This window comes from Bos taurus, chromosome 15 (genome assembly GCF_002263795.3).
Source record: "Bos taurus isolate L1 Dominette 01449 registration number 42190680 breed Hereford chromosome 15, ARS-UCD2.0, whole genome shotgun sequence".
NCBI classification, from domain to species: Eukaryota; Metazoa; Chordata; class Mammalia; order Artiodactyla; family Bovidae; genus Bos; species Bos taurus.
Genome location: NC_037342.1, coordinates 15,091,740 through 15,109,926, shown reverse-complemented (window position 1 = coordinate 15,109,926; position 18,187 = coordinate 15,091,740).

Genomic DNA, 18,187 nt, shown 5'->3' with positions numbered 1-18,187 from the left:
GACATCTGCTCATAACACATAAAGAAGCGGGATTCCAGCTGGGAGCCGCATGAGGGGAGGGACTGCCTCCGTCCTTTATTAAATGTGTGGCCTTGGGATGACTCTAAATCTCCATGTCCTCCTAATGTCAAATGGGGATAATCAAAGTACCCATCTCTTAGAGGGCTTATGAGAATTCAATAAGTCGATACAGATAAGCAGGGCCTGAGTCTAGTAACTGCTCAATAAATGTCGGTAGTAGTAATTATTTCTAATATATCATTGGGCATTTCACTAGCAGATTCCACATTTTTCTGTATTTTTCCACCTGAGGGAGGGAAATGCTAAAGGGGTCTTTGAGCATTCCTTACTCCAGAGGGACCAGAAAGGGGAAATTGGATGGGAGAGAATTAGACATTCCGTTGGCATTTTTTCCTTTGGGGTATTCTGTCATATGACCAATATGTTATGAAGTTTTGTTGTTCCCCAAAGCAGAGCACAGTAGTCAGCTGTGTGGACTTGGGGCGTCATGTTCCCTCTCTGAGTTTCTTTTTGCCCATCTGTCAGTTTGGAAGGATTGATTCTCTGACCTCTGGTAGCTCTCTCCACACAGATTCTATATGAGAAAAGGGCTGAGAGGGGAATGGGGAGACAGGTGGGCACAGGCAGGTGCCACAAAGATCAGTTTGGCCGATCATGGACATCTGAGTCCTGTGTGAAGTCAGGGGGCTGCCCAGTCATGGTCTTCCGTCTCTCCGTCCTCAGGAGTCCACAGGATGGCTGTGTACGCTGCACTGGGGGAAAGGCGGAGAGATGGTTGGCCCAGAGGGCAACCACTCTTGTTACACGGTGTCCATGAAAGAGCTACAGCAGAGCTGAAGGACATCCATGCCCTGTGGAGCCATTTTTTTCTCTGTAGCCCTGTGTTGGGCTTCTCAGGTGGCTCAGTGGTAAAGAATAGCTTGCCAACCAGGAGACGTGGGTTCGATCCCTGGGTCAGGAAGATCCCCTGGCATGGGAAATGACAGACCATCCCAGTATTCTTGCCTGGGAAATCCCATGGACAGAGGAGCCTGGCAGGCTACAGTCCACCATGGGGTCTCAAAAGAGTTGGACATGACTAAGCGACTAAACAGCTGCAGCTACAGCTGCAGCCTTGCATTACAGGCTAGTCAGGTATGAACCGAGTTCGGTGCTGCAATGTTTTATCAGACCAGTTGTCCCATCGTGTACGTCCCCTCTATATCAACCGTTACAGGCTGAACAAAATTGCAAGAAAACCCCTGCCCTCTCCGCCCTCACCCTCAAGTTCTTTCAAGTCATCTGTAATTTGAGAAAATATTTTTTTTCAATATCCAAAGGCTATTTTCTCTGCCTCAATCTCTCTTTCTCTCTGTCTCTCTCTCTCTCCCTTTCCCCAAAGACATGTTTTTCTGTAAATACTGCAGCTCAGCTCTGAATCACAGATCAAAGCACTGCTTCTTCATTCATCTTTTGAGGCCAAATTGCAATTTATAATGTCTGTGGTTTGCACTCATCTGTCTCTGTGTCATCTTGCTTTAAATCAGCAGAAAGCAACCCACAATAAGGTGGGGAAGCGCCCCGCGGAAGCAGAGAGTGTAATCTGAGCCCAGTGTTCCTGAGCCTCTGTACCCACAGGTAGAATGATCTGGGGCCTTGATTGTATCCGACATTAATCTTGGTAAACAACTTGTTTTGATGAAAGTTGAAAGCCAGATGAAGCAAGGGAAATTCACAGTTATCAAAAAAGAAAATGTGATGCTTTCCTCCTTCCACCCCTTCCTGTACTTTTCAGAGACATCTAAGACTTTGTCTCTTTGGGCCAAATAAAGGGAGTGTGGAAGCTGGGCTGTTTTCCTCAGAGAACATGCTGATAGATGGTTCTGGAACTTTTAAGGAATTGGACATTTGCAGAGCCAGGTCAGAGTCTAGGCTTTGGGAGGAGTCCTGGAGAGTTGTAGGGTTTTTTTCCCCTTTCTTTCTGCTTTCCTCCTCAAAAGAAAACATTCCTGAAGACAGATATTATGCCTGGTTATTCAACCTATTTACTTGTCTCCTGGGGACAGGGCTGACTCTAATGTTGCTCGCTGTCAGCTTTTTGGATGAAACACTGTACCTTAGAGACTCCAGAGTCTAATGGGGGGTATGACAGACCAATACCACCTGCACTAATGCAAAATGCTTGCTGGATGGATTCAGGTTAAACACATTATTGAATAAAAAGTTTATTTTTAAGTGCACATGCTTATTAAAATGCTATATTAAAATGATAGTATGAATAATCCTCATTTTTACTGAATTTGTCTAGGAGACTTAAGGAGCTTAGTTGTCACTCAGGCCAAGCAATGGAAGTTTTGATGAGTTGGTGTCTCTGGTCCTGGGAGTACCTCATTTTAATTTAGACTCAACTCCCTCCAGGCTACTAGATCTGCCTGCCCTACTTTCCCAGAGACAGGGACTAGGGAAGAGCTCCTTCTTTGATCTTCTCCTTGGGAATATACTCACCATGGGAAAGCTGGGGGGTGGGGGCGGTTGGTGGAGGTTAGGGGAGATGAAAGAATCTGGTTATAATTCCTAGGTTCAGACTTCTCTGAGAAGGGGATGCACCATCAGAACACTGTGATGTGCTTCAATTTACAAAGCAATTCAAGATTAAAATGTCCGATGTAAGGTAAGCGGGGTGGGAGACATTATTGATGAAGAAATCATATTTAATCTTTTATGAGAATTAAAGCAATTGCTTGCCCAGAATTACTCAGCTACTACATGGCAAGGGGAAATCTCCAAATCCAGTGTTTCTTTCTTTCTTTCTCTTAAAAAAAAACCACGTTATTTATTTATTTGGCTATATCTTATTTTAGTTGTAGCATGTAGGCTCAGTTGCTCTGCAGTATGTGGGATCTTGGTTCCCAGACTAGGGATCAGACTCAACGTCCTCTGCATTGGAAGGCAGATTCTTAACCACTGAGCCACCAGGGAAGCCCCCCAGAGACCTACAAGACTAATCATTGCTCTAGCACAGACGCATGTCTGCAGGTAACACAGATCACGAAGAACTCACTGTCATGGAACAAGGCAGGAGTGAGCATCCCCATTTTTTGCATATGGGTAAACTGAGCCTCAGTGAGGTTAAGCCTCTTTCCCAATGTCACTCAGCTGCTAAGTGGCAGAGCTTGGATTCCAAAACAAGTCTTCTGGTGCTAAGTCCAGGGCTCTTGCTAATTTCACTTTTCTGGGTGTTGAAAAATCAACTTGGAAAGCAAGGCAAAGATTCCTTTGCTATCCTGAATTGTCTGGATTGAAGGTCTGCAATAGGAAACTGATGCAAAGTGAAGAGTTTATTTTTCCACAGAGACATAAGATTGTAATGGCTAGTCTCTTGCCCTAATTATGTGCTGCGTAATTGTGTCCCTTCCTACTGAAGACAATGGTACTTTATGGAAGATATGTAAATGTGCGGGATGATTTTGCAATGCACTGGAAGTGGGTTATCAGAGTCAGAGAATAAATGGACAAGGGGCAGAGAAGTGGTGGGGCACATGTGGTGGACACAAAAGTCTGATGTAGAAAAAGAGAAGACAAGCTGATTAAATGTAAGGGTTGGAGACACACTGAACGGTAAAAAGCATAGAATCTAGAAGGTAAGTGGTTTTGAGAATCTGATGAAAACAGGAGACTCTCTCTCTCTGAATAACTTTATATGCCTATACTGCTGTTTTCTTAACCTAAATCCTGCGTTAAGCACCCTTGGACTAGAGGGAAGGTAAAAGGGACTTAAAGAATCATTTATTAAGCTCAGCTGGCCAGTCAGGGATCAGGAATTGAGACCTGTGTAACGGTGAACTTCCCTGCTTGCTCAGTCGTGTCTGACTCTTTGCCATCCCATGGACTATAGCCCACCAGCTCCTCTGTCCATGGAATTTTCCAGGCAAGAGTACTGGAGTGAGTTGCCATTTCCTCCTTCAGGAGATATTTCAACTCATGGATCTCATCTCTTGTGTTTCCTGCATTGGCGTTCGTGTAGGGGTAGACTATATGGAATCCAGGAGTGAAAGGGGCTGTTATACGACCTGCATTTGGGGTCTGGAAGGGAGATTGCATCTGGAACCCAGTCGGAAGCCCCAAAAGCCAAGGCAGGCAGCCTGGGGGAAGCTGGGGGCAGAGCTAGTTGCTGGGCAGACCCACACCAGCTGGGAACTGGTGACTGGCCTGGGGGCACCATCATATCAGTGAACATCATGTACTCTGAAATGCCCATTTTGTAGTTAAGTAAATCATCTCTTAATGGCATCCTGAGAGCATTCTCCTTACAGATTCATAGCAGCAGGAGGAACAGGGCCAGGGAGAGCATCCAGTCACCACCCCAATGTTACACCTCCCCCAGCCATCATCAGGGACTAGAGACTGAGGGAGTGCTTGGAGATCTGGTCCCCAGAGTACAAAGTGGCCTTGCTAAGGGTGATCTTAGTCAGTGTCACCTAGCGGAAATGTTGGGGTGTCCGATTTCAGCTCCATACTTGTCAGTAACTTAATAGCAAATTAGAGGTTATGACTTTGTTTGTTTAGTCATGAAGTTGTGTCCGACTGTTTTGCGACCCCGTGGACTATAGCCCACCAGGCTCCTCTGTCCATGGGATTTTCCAAGCAACAATACTGGAGTGGGTATCCATTTCCTTCTCCAGGGGATCTTTATAATACAGGGGTCGAAACTGTGTCTCCTGCATTGGAATCAGTATAAAGATAAGTGGTTCTTTGCTTGTACACTGTTGGTGGGAAGTAAATTAGTGTAGCCACTGTATGCAAGTTTCTCAAAAAACTAAAAATAAAACTATCATATGACCCTGCAATTCCACTCCTGGGTATATATCCAGAAAAAAAGCACTAATTGAAAAAGATACATGCACTCCAATGTTCATAGCAGCATTATTAACAATTACTAAGATATGGAAGCAAGCTAAGTGTCCATAGACAGATGAATGGATAAGAAGATGTCACACACACACACACACACACACTGGAATACCACTCAATCATAAAAAAGAATGAAATTTGGCCATTTGCCACATAGATGGACTTGGTCAGACAAAGAAAGACAAATACTGTATGATATCACTTATATGTGGAATCTAAAAAATACAACAAACTAGTAAATATAACAGAAAAGAAACAGTCTCACAGATGGAAGTGGAGGTACAAAATACTGAGTGCAAATAAGTTGAAGGACAGCACAGGGAATACAGCCAATATTTTGTAATAACTGTAAATAGAAAATAACCTTTAAAAATTGTATACAAAATAAAAAATTAAAACAACAAAAAAGGTAAATGGCTCTTTCAGAACACTCTATGCTTTGAAATTTGGGGGGTTTCTCACAAAGGTAGGCTTCCCTGGTGGCTCAGACGGTAAAGAATCTGCCTGCAATGCGGGAGACCTGGGTTTGATCCCTGTATCAGGAAAATCCCCTGGAGAAGGGAATGGCTACCCACTCCAGAATTTTCAGTTAGAGACTCCCACAGACAGAGAAGCCTGGTGGGCTACAGTCCACGGGCTCACAAAGAGCTGGACATGACTGAGCGACTAACACTTTCACTTTCATGAAGGTATCCTGTCCCTCTGGTCCTGCAAAGGTCAGGAGCCAGGGGAGTGGGCACGTTAACTCTGAAGTAAGACTTACCCGAAAGAGGAGTAGGATTGACTGGATTGTCCTACATTCTCTTCTTTAAAATAAAAAGCATGCCCAAGAAATGGTTCATTCCTCACCATGCTGTATCCTGGAGGGTAAAACTGACAGGTTGATTTGGACAAAGAAACAATACAAACAAAGGTTTCTCTGCCAGAACCTATTTTGCAAAAGCTAGGATCAGACTATAGAGTCAATATTTATTCAGTAAAAGCTCATTATTGGAGAAGGAAATGGCAACTCACTCCAGGTATTCTTGCCTGGGAAATTCCATGGACAGAGGAGCCCGACAGACTTTAGTCCATGGGGTTCCAAAAAGTCAGACATGAGTTAGTGACTAAACAATAACAGCAAAACACCTATCCTACCCCTACTTTGGTCAGATGTTGTGCTTAGTACATGGGGTTAGGGACAAACAGTCCTTTCCTTGTTTGGAAACAAAGTTAACCACTTGCTCAGTCGTTCAGTTGTGTCCAACTCCATGGACTGCAGCATGCCAGGCTTCCCAATCCTTCACAGTCTCCCGGAGTTTTGCTCAAATGCATGTCCATTGTGTTAGTAATGGCATCCAATCGTCTTATCCTCTAACCACTAGCATGAAGTAGAATCAAATAAATGAAAATAAAGAGTTTGGTGTGCTGCAGTCCACAGGGTTGCAAAAAGTCAGACATGACTTAGTGATTGAACAACAAAAACAACAATGGGTTTGGGGGAATAAAACTGGAATTACGCTGAATTTTGACTGATGGCAGAGACTGTCTTATCTGGCTGTGACTGGATGTGAGTCAATTTGGGGCATTTCCTCTAGGCTGGAAGAGAAATTCTGAAAGACAGTGAATATACCCATGGTTCTGGAAAAAGAGGACTGCTGGGGTCACCAAAGCTGGAGTGAAGTTAGAGATCCCTGCTGCTGCTACTGCTGCTAAGTCGCTTCAGTCATGTCCGACTCTGTGCAACCCCATAGACGGCAGCCCACTAGGCTCCTCTGTCCCTGGGATTCTCCAGGCAAGAGTCCTGGAGTGGGTTGCCATTGCCTTCTCCAACGCATGAAAGTGAAAAGTGAAAGTGAAGTCACTCAGTCGTGCCCGACTCTTCTCGACCCCATGGACTGCAGCCTACCAGGCTCCTCCGTCCATGGGATTTTCCAGGCAAGAGTACTGGAGTGGGTTGCCTTTGCGTTCCCTAGGCCCCTGTTTTAGACTCTCACAGAGAAGCTATATGGCACTGAGGTAGGTCTTGAAGCATGGAGTAGCTTTTGCTATTTCTCAACCTTGACACTTTGGAAACTGGTTAATTTTTGGTTGTGGGGGGCTGTCCTGTGCATTTCAGTAACGTTCAGTGCCAGTAGTGAGCTCTCTCCCAGTTGTGACAAGCAAAACTGTCCCCAGACATTGCCAGATGTCTCTTTGGGGGCAAAACTGTCCCCAGTTGAGAAGCACCTACACAGCTGGAGGTGAGGGAAAAGCACGTGTCTGACAATAAGTGAGACTTTGCCTGGGTCAGTTGGGAATAGTGGCCACAGGGTTAGATGAGGAGAGGGATGCAGTGATGGAAGAGTCTGGATGAATCATTTAGAGCCGAGCTGAAATCCTTGCTAATAGGTTGCTAATAATTGGGACTTTTGCATCAGGAGAGCAGTGAGGTTTGGAAAGGGGAATCTGACCGGAGTACAGAGATGGGCATGGACCAGGGCGAGAGTGAGGGCAGAAGACTGGAGGCTGCACCAGCCCAGGTGGGAGGGAAAACGGGTCTAAACTTAGGGAGGCTGGAGAGGAGAGGCAGGTGTGAGAGACGTTACTCAGGGAGATTGGAAACGGTGACAACCAGAACGTGGTAGGTGAGTCAGAGAGGAATCAGATAGGCGAACGGGAACTTTGGAGGAAAGAGCATAGCATTGACTTAGATAAGGAGATTTGGAGGAGGAGGAGCAGGTCTGACCTTTGAAAATGAATTCCGAAGCCCTAGTCTTATCTGGGCCTCCATGCGGACACATAGTGTAGTGTGTGTGTGTGTGTGTGTGTGTGTGTGTGTGCGTGCGCGCACGCACGTGCTCAATTGCTCAGTAGTGTTTGACTCTTTGAGACCCCATGGACTGTAGCCCTCCAGGCTCCTCTGTCCATGGGATTTCCCAGGCAAGAAGACTGGAGTGGGTTGCCATTCCCTCATCTAGGGGATCTTCTCCACCCAGGGATTGAACCCACGTCTACTGCATCTCCTGAATTTGCAGGTGGTTTCTTTATTACTGAGCCAACTGGGAATCCCATAGACACATAGTAGTCACTCAATAAAAATTTTTAAAAATGGATCTTGAATTATCAATTATTGGTTCAGGTGGAACAAGTCATCTCTATCTGTTCAGTAGGGCAAATACAAAGGCTAGAATCCTACTACTGCTACTATTAATAGTAATAATAATAATAACAACAAAACTTTGCAACCCCTTGGACTGTAGCCCACCAGACTCCTTTGTCCATGGAGTTTTCCAGGCAAGAATACTCGAGTGGGTTGCCATTTTCTTCTCCAGGGGATTTTCCTAACCCTTCTGCATTGCAGGCAGATTCTTTACTGTTTGAGTTACCAGGAAAGCCCAATTGTAATAATAACTGCCATTTATTTAGCATTTACTATGTGCCAGGCACTGCACTGAAGTTTTGCACACTATCTCATTTGGTATTTGAATACTCCAGAGAAGGAAATGGCAACCCACTCCAGTGTTCTTGGCTGGAGAATCCCAGGGATGGCGGAGCCTGGTGGGCTGCCATCTATGGGGTCGCACAGAGTCGGACACGACTGAAGTGACTTAGTAGCAGTAGCAGCAGCAGCATTAGATAGGTACTAGTTTATCCCCACTTTAGAGATGATTTCATTCATCTCTATTTATTTAGTGACTACTATATTTTGTGCATCCAGTCCTATCACTTCATGATAAATAAATGGGGAAAAAGTGAAAACAGTGACAGATTTCATTTCCTTGAGCTTCAAAATCACCGTGAAAGGTGACTGCAGCCACGAAATTCAAAGATGCTTGCTTCTTGGAAGAAAAGCTATGACAAACCTAGACAGCATATTCAAAAGCAGAGGCCTCAGTTTGCTGGACAGAAGTCCATATAGTCAAAGCTGTGATTTTCCAGTAGTCATGTACAGATGAGCGATGAAGAACTGATACTTTCAAACTATAGTGCTAGAGAAGACTCTTGAGAGTCCCTTGGGGAGCAAGGAGATCAAACAAGTCAATTCTAAAGGAAATCAACCCTGAATATTCACTGGAAGGACTGATGCTAAAGCTGAAACTTCAATACTTTGGCCACCTGATGCGATTCCCTTGCAAGGCAGGCGCAAAAGAGGAAAGACTGCCCAGTGCCAGCATGTGAGAATTCTGTATCCCAGATCTTGGATATGAGGACAGAGGGTGCAGCTTCCTGAGGGACAGAATTATTGAATGATCAAAAGTGCATGTAGTTACTGGGAGCTTCCATGACTGGGGACAGACTGACATTGCACTCACAGTTCTGCACAGCTCCAATCAGACAGGTATCTCATTCCTGGTTAGCTATGAAGACCTCTAGTTTCAGTCAAGAGTCTAAGAAATAAGAGGGGCAGTGGAGAGCCATGTCCATCCACCGTCAACCTTCCTTAGTTTATATATTTTGCACTACTTATTAGCTGCCCTGGGAATAAGCCAAAATAACATCAACTAAACTTAAGTCTATATGCATCAGTCTTGCCCACTCTTGACAACAGACCTGACTCTGCTCTGGTCCCACTCCCTGGCTTACAGTTTTCTAACCACCTCCCTCCCCTAACTCAGCTGAAAAGGATAGACTTGGTTTTACACACTTGGGTAGAAACTTTGTCTTTTCTCAAGAGGAACAAGGGTAGATGAGAAAAAAAAAAAAAAAAGATAGATGAGCAATTTTATCTCACTCTTCTCTTGGGCAGAGGAGAGTGTACTTTGTACTTTGCACTGTGTATATCTTCTGAGGGTTTTGCCCATGACATAGCATTTCTCAACCAACTTCTAGAGTCAGTGCCTCAGTTCACACTGGTTGGTGGTGTCCACTATTCAGTGCTGGAAAGAAAAGTCAAAACCAATTGGACATAGAATGCACAAGGCCTGGCCTTGCGGCCCTGTACATTTAACTTAGTCAGGAAGCTTTTGGCCACTGTACATATAAAACCAAAGTGAAACAAAGACAAAATGTTTGCTTACACAGTAAGAAGGCTGCCCTGACCTGCAGTTATAGTATGACCCCAGGCTGGATAACATCATCAAAGACCCAGGATGTTCCCTTCTCTCCATTCTGCCACCTTGATGTTGGCTTTATCCTCAGAGTAGTGACAACATGGCTGCTGCAGTCCCAGCCATCACTCTTGCACCGGCAATGATCAGAGGAAGAACAAATTTCCTTTTTATTTTTTTCTTCCTCTCTTTTGGAAACAAGAAAACTTTCCCAGAAGCTTCCAAGCAGATTCCACCATGACACTTAATTGAGCCACATGTCCATTGCTAAATAAAGCTTTGCCAGGTGGAGTAGTTTCACTGCAGTTGGCTCATAGACAAACCAGAGTCACCACCTGGAGCTGGGATTGGCATCAGCATCCCCTGAAATACATGCGTGCTTGAAAGAGAATGTGGATGCCTGGACCCAAACTCATTTCTGTTGGAAGGAGAAAGAGAAGTGGGTGATAATCTTGGATGGGCAACCCAGAGTGCTTGCCTCAACAGCTCACCATCTAGCTTCTAGGGGTCAGCATTATCTGTACTGCTAGATTAGAGAAGTGACTCATCTTTCTATTTCCCTTTACTCAGCCCCACACTGAGGCCCCCGCATTGGATGCCTTTGGACCATGCCAGCTGAAGTCCTGCTGTTGTGTTTTGCTAGTTATAATCTTACTTTGCACACAAGAAAGGCCTTTCTTCCAACATGCTCTAGGCACTTTTACAGACTTGGTGACCTCTGCCCAGCAGACTATTATCCTCCATTTATGGAGGTGGTGTGAGGGTCACGAGGCAGCCCCAAAGGCCCAATCAGGATGCAGAGCACAGTCCCCTCCTGGGTCCTCCGACAGGGGTGACAGGCCCGGAAGGGTCAAGACTCCCTGTGCAGGACTCTGGGTGCAGAGGTGCGTCTGTGAACAAAGGCTTCCTTTGTGCTGACTGGAGTTTCTGGAAAAAGTTAGCTCCTCAGCAGTCTTGGAGAGGTGCTCAGTGATTACACAGACGCGGAGTGGATTAGAAAGGCTGAGATCAGCATTTGTTTATCTTGGCCTCATTCCAGTTTCTGTCCTTACCTTTGGGTAAAACCATTGGTAGGCTAATGGATTCTTCTGAGAAATACCCAGTACCTTTGCTAGGCTGGTCGCCATGCTGGGTGTTGAATACACAGCCACGAACCAGACACCGTTCCTGATCTCAGAGAGCTCACAGATGGTGGCGGAGACAACTCAAGAACAGGTGATCACAGGACACTGGGCTTCATGCTTTAGGCCTCCTCGGGGTGGGTGCTGGGCTTCCAGGAAGAGTTGCTGTTCAAGCTGAGACTTCAGGAATAAAGAATCAAACATTGGGACTTCCCTGGGGGCACAGTGAATGGAGGACACACAGGTTTGATCCCTGGTCCAAGAAGATTCCACATGCTACAGAACAACTAAGCCCACGCACCACAACTACTGAGTCCGAGTGCCTAGAATCTGTGCTCAGCGACAGGAAAAGCCCCTGCAAAGAGAAGCCCACACATCACAACCAAGAGGAGCCCCTGCTCGCCGCAACTAGAGCGAGCGGCAGAGACCCAGAGTGGCCGAAACAAGCAAACAAAAAATCAGACGTTGCCTGTTTCTAAGAAAGATCATGTCTTAACTCAAACGTCTTTAAGTATGAGGAGCATTAATTCCACAGAATGAAAACTTTAAATCACCTTGGCGGGGGACGGGGGGACATAAAAGATAAATTTTGGAAAGAATAGAATAAGCAATCTATAGGACTCTGCAGAATTTTTAATAAATGATAACCATGAATCTCTGAGATATGGAATATAATTTTCCCAATTATGTTTGACCACAACGTTCTTTCCCCCTTATCTCTCCCAGATGAGTAACTTCACTGCTGAGAATCTACAGCATGGGAACTGAGTTGAGATGGAGCATCATAGTTATGCTCTGAAAGGTTTTGGGGCGACCATTTGATACAAGAGCTGTGTTTATTTGATGGCCTTATTTACCCTGTAGAGTGGACACTATGATCTCCCGAAATAATTAAACTCAGCCGAGTGCAGTAAAAACATTCTTCCTGTAGTGAATAAGTTAGTGATGGACACGTGGTCCCATTTTCTGGCCAATAGAATAAGAGATGAAGTATGCTAAGGGCTTATGGGGAAAGGTTTCCTACCCTAAGAAAGAGAAAACAAGAAGAGACACCTGCTGTCATATTCTCTCTGAATATGACAACTGGAACTGTAGAGACATCTTGCCAGTAGCCTGAGTAGCAAACTAACACCCAGATGGCAGAGTAGAAGCTGGAGCAATGTAGGTCTTTAATGACACGAGTTTCTGATTAACTACACCTGGAACCCATCCTATTTATTGACTTAACTTTGACTTCATATTGTGTAATAATATATTTCCTTATCTTTTAACTAGTTTGAGTCAGACTTTTTTTGTTATTTGCAGTCAGAAGCAACCTGGCTAATGAATTTTTTTACTTTAATCTTCTTATGAAAAATTTCCACGTGCAGAGTTAGTCATTTTCTTGGTCAAGGCTCACAATTTGGATTGTCAGAGTGCAGGAAGAGTTGTTCTGGGCTCAGATGTCTGAGGAAGCAGGTGGTGTATTAGTGATGCCCAAGGCAGGACCAAGACTCCGCTGGTAGAGGCAAATGGGCACTTTTGTAGGCCGACTTTCTAGTGGGGCTAATGGATGCGTTTGCTTGAGGAGAGGCAGGTGGGCCCTCCTGCAGACACCAGCCAGCAGCCAGAACTCAGGGAGTCAGGGAAGGCAGAGGAGAAGCGGTTTGCTCTGCTGACTGATCTGGAAAAGGCCTGAGTTCTCACGCAGGACTGGCAGGCAGCCTGTGCCCACGCATTCTCCATCTCTGTCTCCCGGGTGATGTGGGCAGAACTTGGCTGCTTGGACAACTCTCACCCAACCCTGCTCCTTTGCCTTAAGTAATATCTTCTGCCCTTTGGTGGTTTCATTCCTTTGGTGTCACTTTTTTTTGAATCATTCAAATTTATTTTATACGTACTCAAGGAAATTTCTTTTTTATAAAGATTTTTTGACATGATTTTGTTTGTAATTTTACCCATTAACTTTTTTTTAAACCATCTTAATGGTTTTTAAGTGTAAATTTCAGTAGTGTTAAGGATATTCACATTGTTGTGAAACAGATCTCCTGAACTTTTTATCTTGGGTGATGGTTAATTTTATGTGTCAGTGTCCCTGGGCCATGAGATACCAAGATTAAACACCACTTCTGGGCATGTCTGTGAGGATATTTCTATATGAAATTCCTTTGACTTGGTGGATTCAGTAAAATAGATTGCTCTCCCCAATGTGGGTGGGTGTCATCATCTGTTGAGGGCCTGGATAAAACAGAAAGCAGAGAAAAGAGGGTTTGTCTCCTTCCTGCTGGCTTGCTGAGTTGGTCTTCTACTCTCCTTGGACTGGAATTACAGTATGGGTATCCCTAGATCTCCAGCTTGGTGATGGCAGATCATGGAACTTTCCAGATTCTGTAATTGTGCAAGCTAATTCTTCCTAATAAATCTCTTTCTTTGGAGAACCCTAGTTAGTACCTCCTGCAAAACTGGAACTCTATACTCATTAAACAACTCCTTCTTCCCTTCCCCTGCCACCAGCCCCTGGTAACCACCACTCTATTCTCTGTTTCTGTGAATCTGACTGCTTTAGATACCTCATGTAAATCATATCATATGGTGTTTGTCTTTTCGTGACTGGCTTACTTTGCTTAGCATTATGTCCTCCAAGTTCATCCACATTGTAGCATGTAACAGAATTTCATTCCTTTTTTAGAGTGAATACTATTTCATTATACACATGTACCCCATTTTGTTTATATGTGGTATATATATATATATCTATATATAATTCATCCACTGATGACATTTGAATTGCTTCCACCTCTCGGCTATTGTCTTGTCATCACTTTTACCTATTATTGTGATTGGTGTTTGGGTTTTTCTGTTGCCTGCATTTTATTTTAAACAGATTGTTCTAGAATGGTTCATGGAAAGAAATGCCCAAAAGGCACCTTACCCTCAGAAAGATGATCTTGATAATGAGGTTTCAAGAAAAAAATTACTTTGGAAAAAAAAAGCCCATGACAATTAATATGTGGTTCATGTGTAGCCAAACAAAATGTATAATGTATCAATATAAGGTGAGTATCTTTCATTCAGTATAATAACTAATTTCAGTTCCAATCTGAGCCAATAACTGCAGGTGAAATGCAGGCACATTTAAATATTCATTTTCTTACCCATAAAAGCTAATATAGGCTCCATATTAAAATTTTGAAAAGCAGAAAAAAAAATCCATTGCCTTTTAATGAGGTCATATTTTCAGCAGGGCTTTTGTACCAAATACTTTAAAGATATTATTTTTCATCCATATCATCCAGTATTCTTGTTTGGAAAATCCCACAGACAGAGGAGCCTGGCAGTCTACTGTCCATGGAGTTGCAAAAGAGTTGGACACGACTTAGCGACCGAGCATGCACTCTTTGAAGTAGGCATTTGTAATATTTTGGGTGAGGCATTGCAGGCTGGTGAGAGGACATCTCCTCCCCAACACTGCTGTTGCACACACCTCCCCAGTCAGGCCTGATTCACTCACTCTGGATGCAGAACTGGGCTGAACACCGGAGTAGGTGAGGCTCACCTGCGTGAGCTCTCCCTTGGCCCTGAAGTTCCCACGGGCTGCCGGGCTGCCAGTGCCTCTCTCTGCATTCGTAAGGGCCTGTCCGAGCTGGAAAAATAGCTCAATTCTTGCTCCACTGTTGCCCTTTTATGTTTGGGTGTACAACATAATCCTAGAAAAACCTAAACTAACAACCTTTGTATTTCTAGTGAAGAGATTGTTTCCAAACATTGGGCTCTCTTGGTTTTTTAGCCAAGCAGCATAACTAGGTCCATAGAACAAGGACCTTCTCATTGTCGTCTGCCCTGGGAAGCCCACTGCCTTGCAGCCCACTCCCATGAGCTGATTTGGTGGCTCTGACGCAGGTTTTGAGCTGGTGGTAAATTCATTCTCCTGGATATGTGTGTTTAAGGATTACAGGTAAAGCAACTGAGCCTCAGAGAGGTTTAATATTTTGCCAAACGTCAGACATCTAATAAGAAAGAGTCAGAGTAGAATCGAAGTGGCTGTGAGTTAACGTTGACAGAATACAGATGGATTTCGGACTTGGCAAAGTTCCTTATCATTTTCAAGTGTTGCTTTTCACATCTGAACTGCGGATGACAGTAACTGCAAGGATTGTCGTAAGGATTAGAAGTAATATATGTAAAGCGCCAAGCACAGTGCCTCCGGCTTGGTGGGTGGTCTACAGCTGTGAGTGACTATAATTGTGCTCCTGACTCTAAAACCTTTCCAGCTTTCCTTGGAACAACAATACTTCTCCCACAGAAATCAAAGAGTTGGGGCAAAAAGAAAGAAAACCCTTAAATCATCCATAGTTGCATCCTCCCAGGATCAAAAGCATGAGCTTTTGGTAATTTTCCCCATTCTCCCATTTCTTTCTTGTTTCCTTCTATAAAGTACGTCCCCACAGTTGTAATCATGCCGTATGTATGATTTGTAATGATTTCCTTTTCACTTTTCATCACATGCTAGGGTGAACTTTAATGTCTACTTTCCTACCCTTGGGTTTTGTGGGAACCAACAGCCCTGGAGATTAAAAACCTCTGTGGTGACCGCCCTTTGGGAAGTGTGGGCCTCTTCACAATGCTAAGTAGGAGCTCACGAGATGTTTCTTAATTCCTTTGTGCTTTCAGCTGTTTTTTCAGAGCTGGAGCCATTCCTTGGCATGTTGGTATCTTGACCTTCACATTTCCTCCTCTGAAACAGCTTCCCATTTTTTCCCTCTGTGAGTACTCTTGCCTGGAAAATCCCATGGGCGGAGGAGCCTGGTAGGCTGCAGTCCATGGGGTCTCGAGGAGTCGGACATGACTGAGCGCCTTCACTTTCACTTTTCACTTTCATGCACTGGAGAAGGAAATGGCAACCCGCTCCAGTGTTCTTGCCTGGAGAATCCCAGGGAGCTGGTGGGTTGCTGTCTATGGGGTCGCACAGAGTCGGATATGACTGAAGCGACTTAGCAGCAGTGCTTCTTTTCCCAATGTCCCAGGCTCTCCAGTCATCTTCCTCATTTGCTGCTCTTACTCCTGGCTGAAGTGAAGTGTTAGTCACTCAGTCCTGTCTATGGAATTCTCCAGGCCAGAATAGTGGAGTGGATAACCATTCCCTTCTCCAGGGGATCTTCTCCACCCAGGAGTTGAACCCAGGTCTCTTGCATTGGTGGCTTCTTCACCTTCAGAGCCACCAGGGAAGCCTGACTCCTGGCTAAGCTCTTCTCAACAGGCACTTTACTGCTACTTTGGAATCTGGTGCTCTCTACTCCCAGGGATCACCACTGGACTTTTCTTCAGTTCCCAAACCTCTGAATTTCACTGAAGCCTGTCCTGCAGTTCTGTGAACTGAGCCCCTAACAAATGGGGTCACGCTGGCTTTAGCTGGCTTCCTACTGTTGGGGAATGCCTTGACCTGTTTCTTGAAGGCTACTTGCAGTGTGTTACTTAGTTGCAGTTCCAGTCTTCTCCAAGATCCTCAGCCTCCAACCCTGCCCCAGGCAAGTCAACGAGAGGATTCCTCCTTCAACAAGAAATGGAAGGTGCATGGGGAAACTTCCCCGGAGCTGCGCTTCTTTATCTCAAATTTTCCTTATGTATCTTTAGGCTCCCTTTCTTCTCTTTAGTCTCTGAGAAGAGTTCTGTCTGATTTCTACAGTTTCTCTCACCTCTTCCGACCGTCTTTAAAACTGTTCCACTAGTTGCTCATGTCTTGAATATATGTTCACATATATTCAAGACATATATTCAAGTGCACATATCTTGACTATTTTTTCTAAATATGTAGACATTTCTTCCATCCAGAAAATAAGAAATAATAATGATAGTAATCAATCATTCCTTTAACTCTGCTTCCTTTTCAAGTCACTTCACTCTTTTTTTTCATCAAATTTCTAAAGATTAGGGTGCCCCACCCCTTCCTTTTATCTTGACTTTGCCTTTACATTCTAATGTAATTGCTTTCTTACAGGTCACTAAAGACCTCAATCTTGCTTTATCTTATAGTTATTCCTTTTCTCTGTTCAAATCATCAGGTATGTATTTAGCTCCTCACTGGGCACTGTGCCCCCTCATAGTGCAACAGGTTTAGTCTCTGCCTTCCAGAAGCTCACAGTGTCTTGAGGAGGTGGCCTTGTGGGTCAGCCAGCTCTTCTTCCCTTTCTGACATCACAAATCTCCATTCCCTGTCTTTTTTTCTACCCTCCCACAGACCCTCTTCTGCATTCTTTCCTAGTAACCATCACTGATACCCCTTATCTTGTTTTGGAAATTAAAGCACTCCCCAGGGTTTTTTCCTTGGTCCTTTTCTCTCTATGTCAACATCTGCCCTCAGCTGTCATGTCTATTTCACCAGCTCTGACTGCCCTCCTGCCAACTCGCTCTCTTATTTTGGCCTGGGATCATTATAGTGTGTTAGATATTCCGACAAAGTCATTCCACGTGTACTTCCCACTGGAAATGTCCAGCAGTGAGCTCATCTTCCCTCACCGCTCAGGCATTTCCCCTCTGGCATGCAGACCTCCTCTGAGACCTTCCTGCACTGCAGGGTGGGCTTGCACTACCTGATCCTGTGCCCTTGGCCATAGCTGGTTGGATCTAGTCTCCCAAGCATATGGAATGATGGCAGACACCAACTGCTCTGGCTGAACTAGGGAGTGATGTAGACTCAGAAGTGAAGCTGCCATCTTCAATCATGCATGTGGAGAGGCAGAGAAATCTGATTTGTGAAAAGAGGCACAAATAAAGCAAAGTGATGTGGGGATGTGAGTCGTGCAGACTTGGGATGACCATGGCCTTTGATGTATTGCCCATTCTTGATTCCAGTCCCTTATGACAGGGGTCCCCAACCTTTTTGGCACCAAGGACCGATTTAATAGAAGATAATTTTCCAAGGACTGGGGATGAGAGAGATGGTTTCAGGATGATTCCAGCACGTTGCATTTATTGTGTACTTTATTTCTAATCTAATGCCACCACTGATCTGGCAGAAGGTACTGGTCTGTGGACCAGAAGTGGGGGACTCCTGCCTTAGGGGAATGTTCAGCTATACTTCCTGCCCTTAAGTTTTGAGATATAATCCTGTATTTTTATAATAAATTCTCCCTTTTCCGCTTAAGTCCACATAAGTGGGCTTCAAATGAA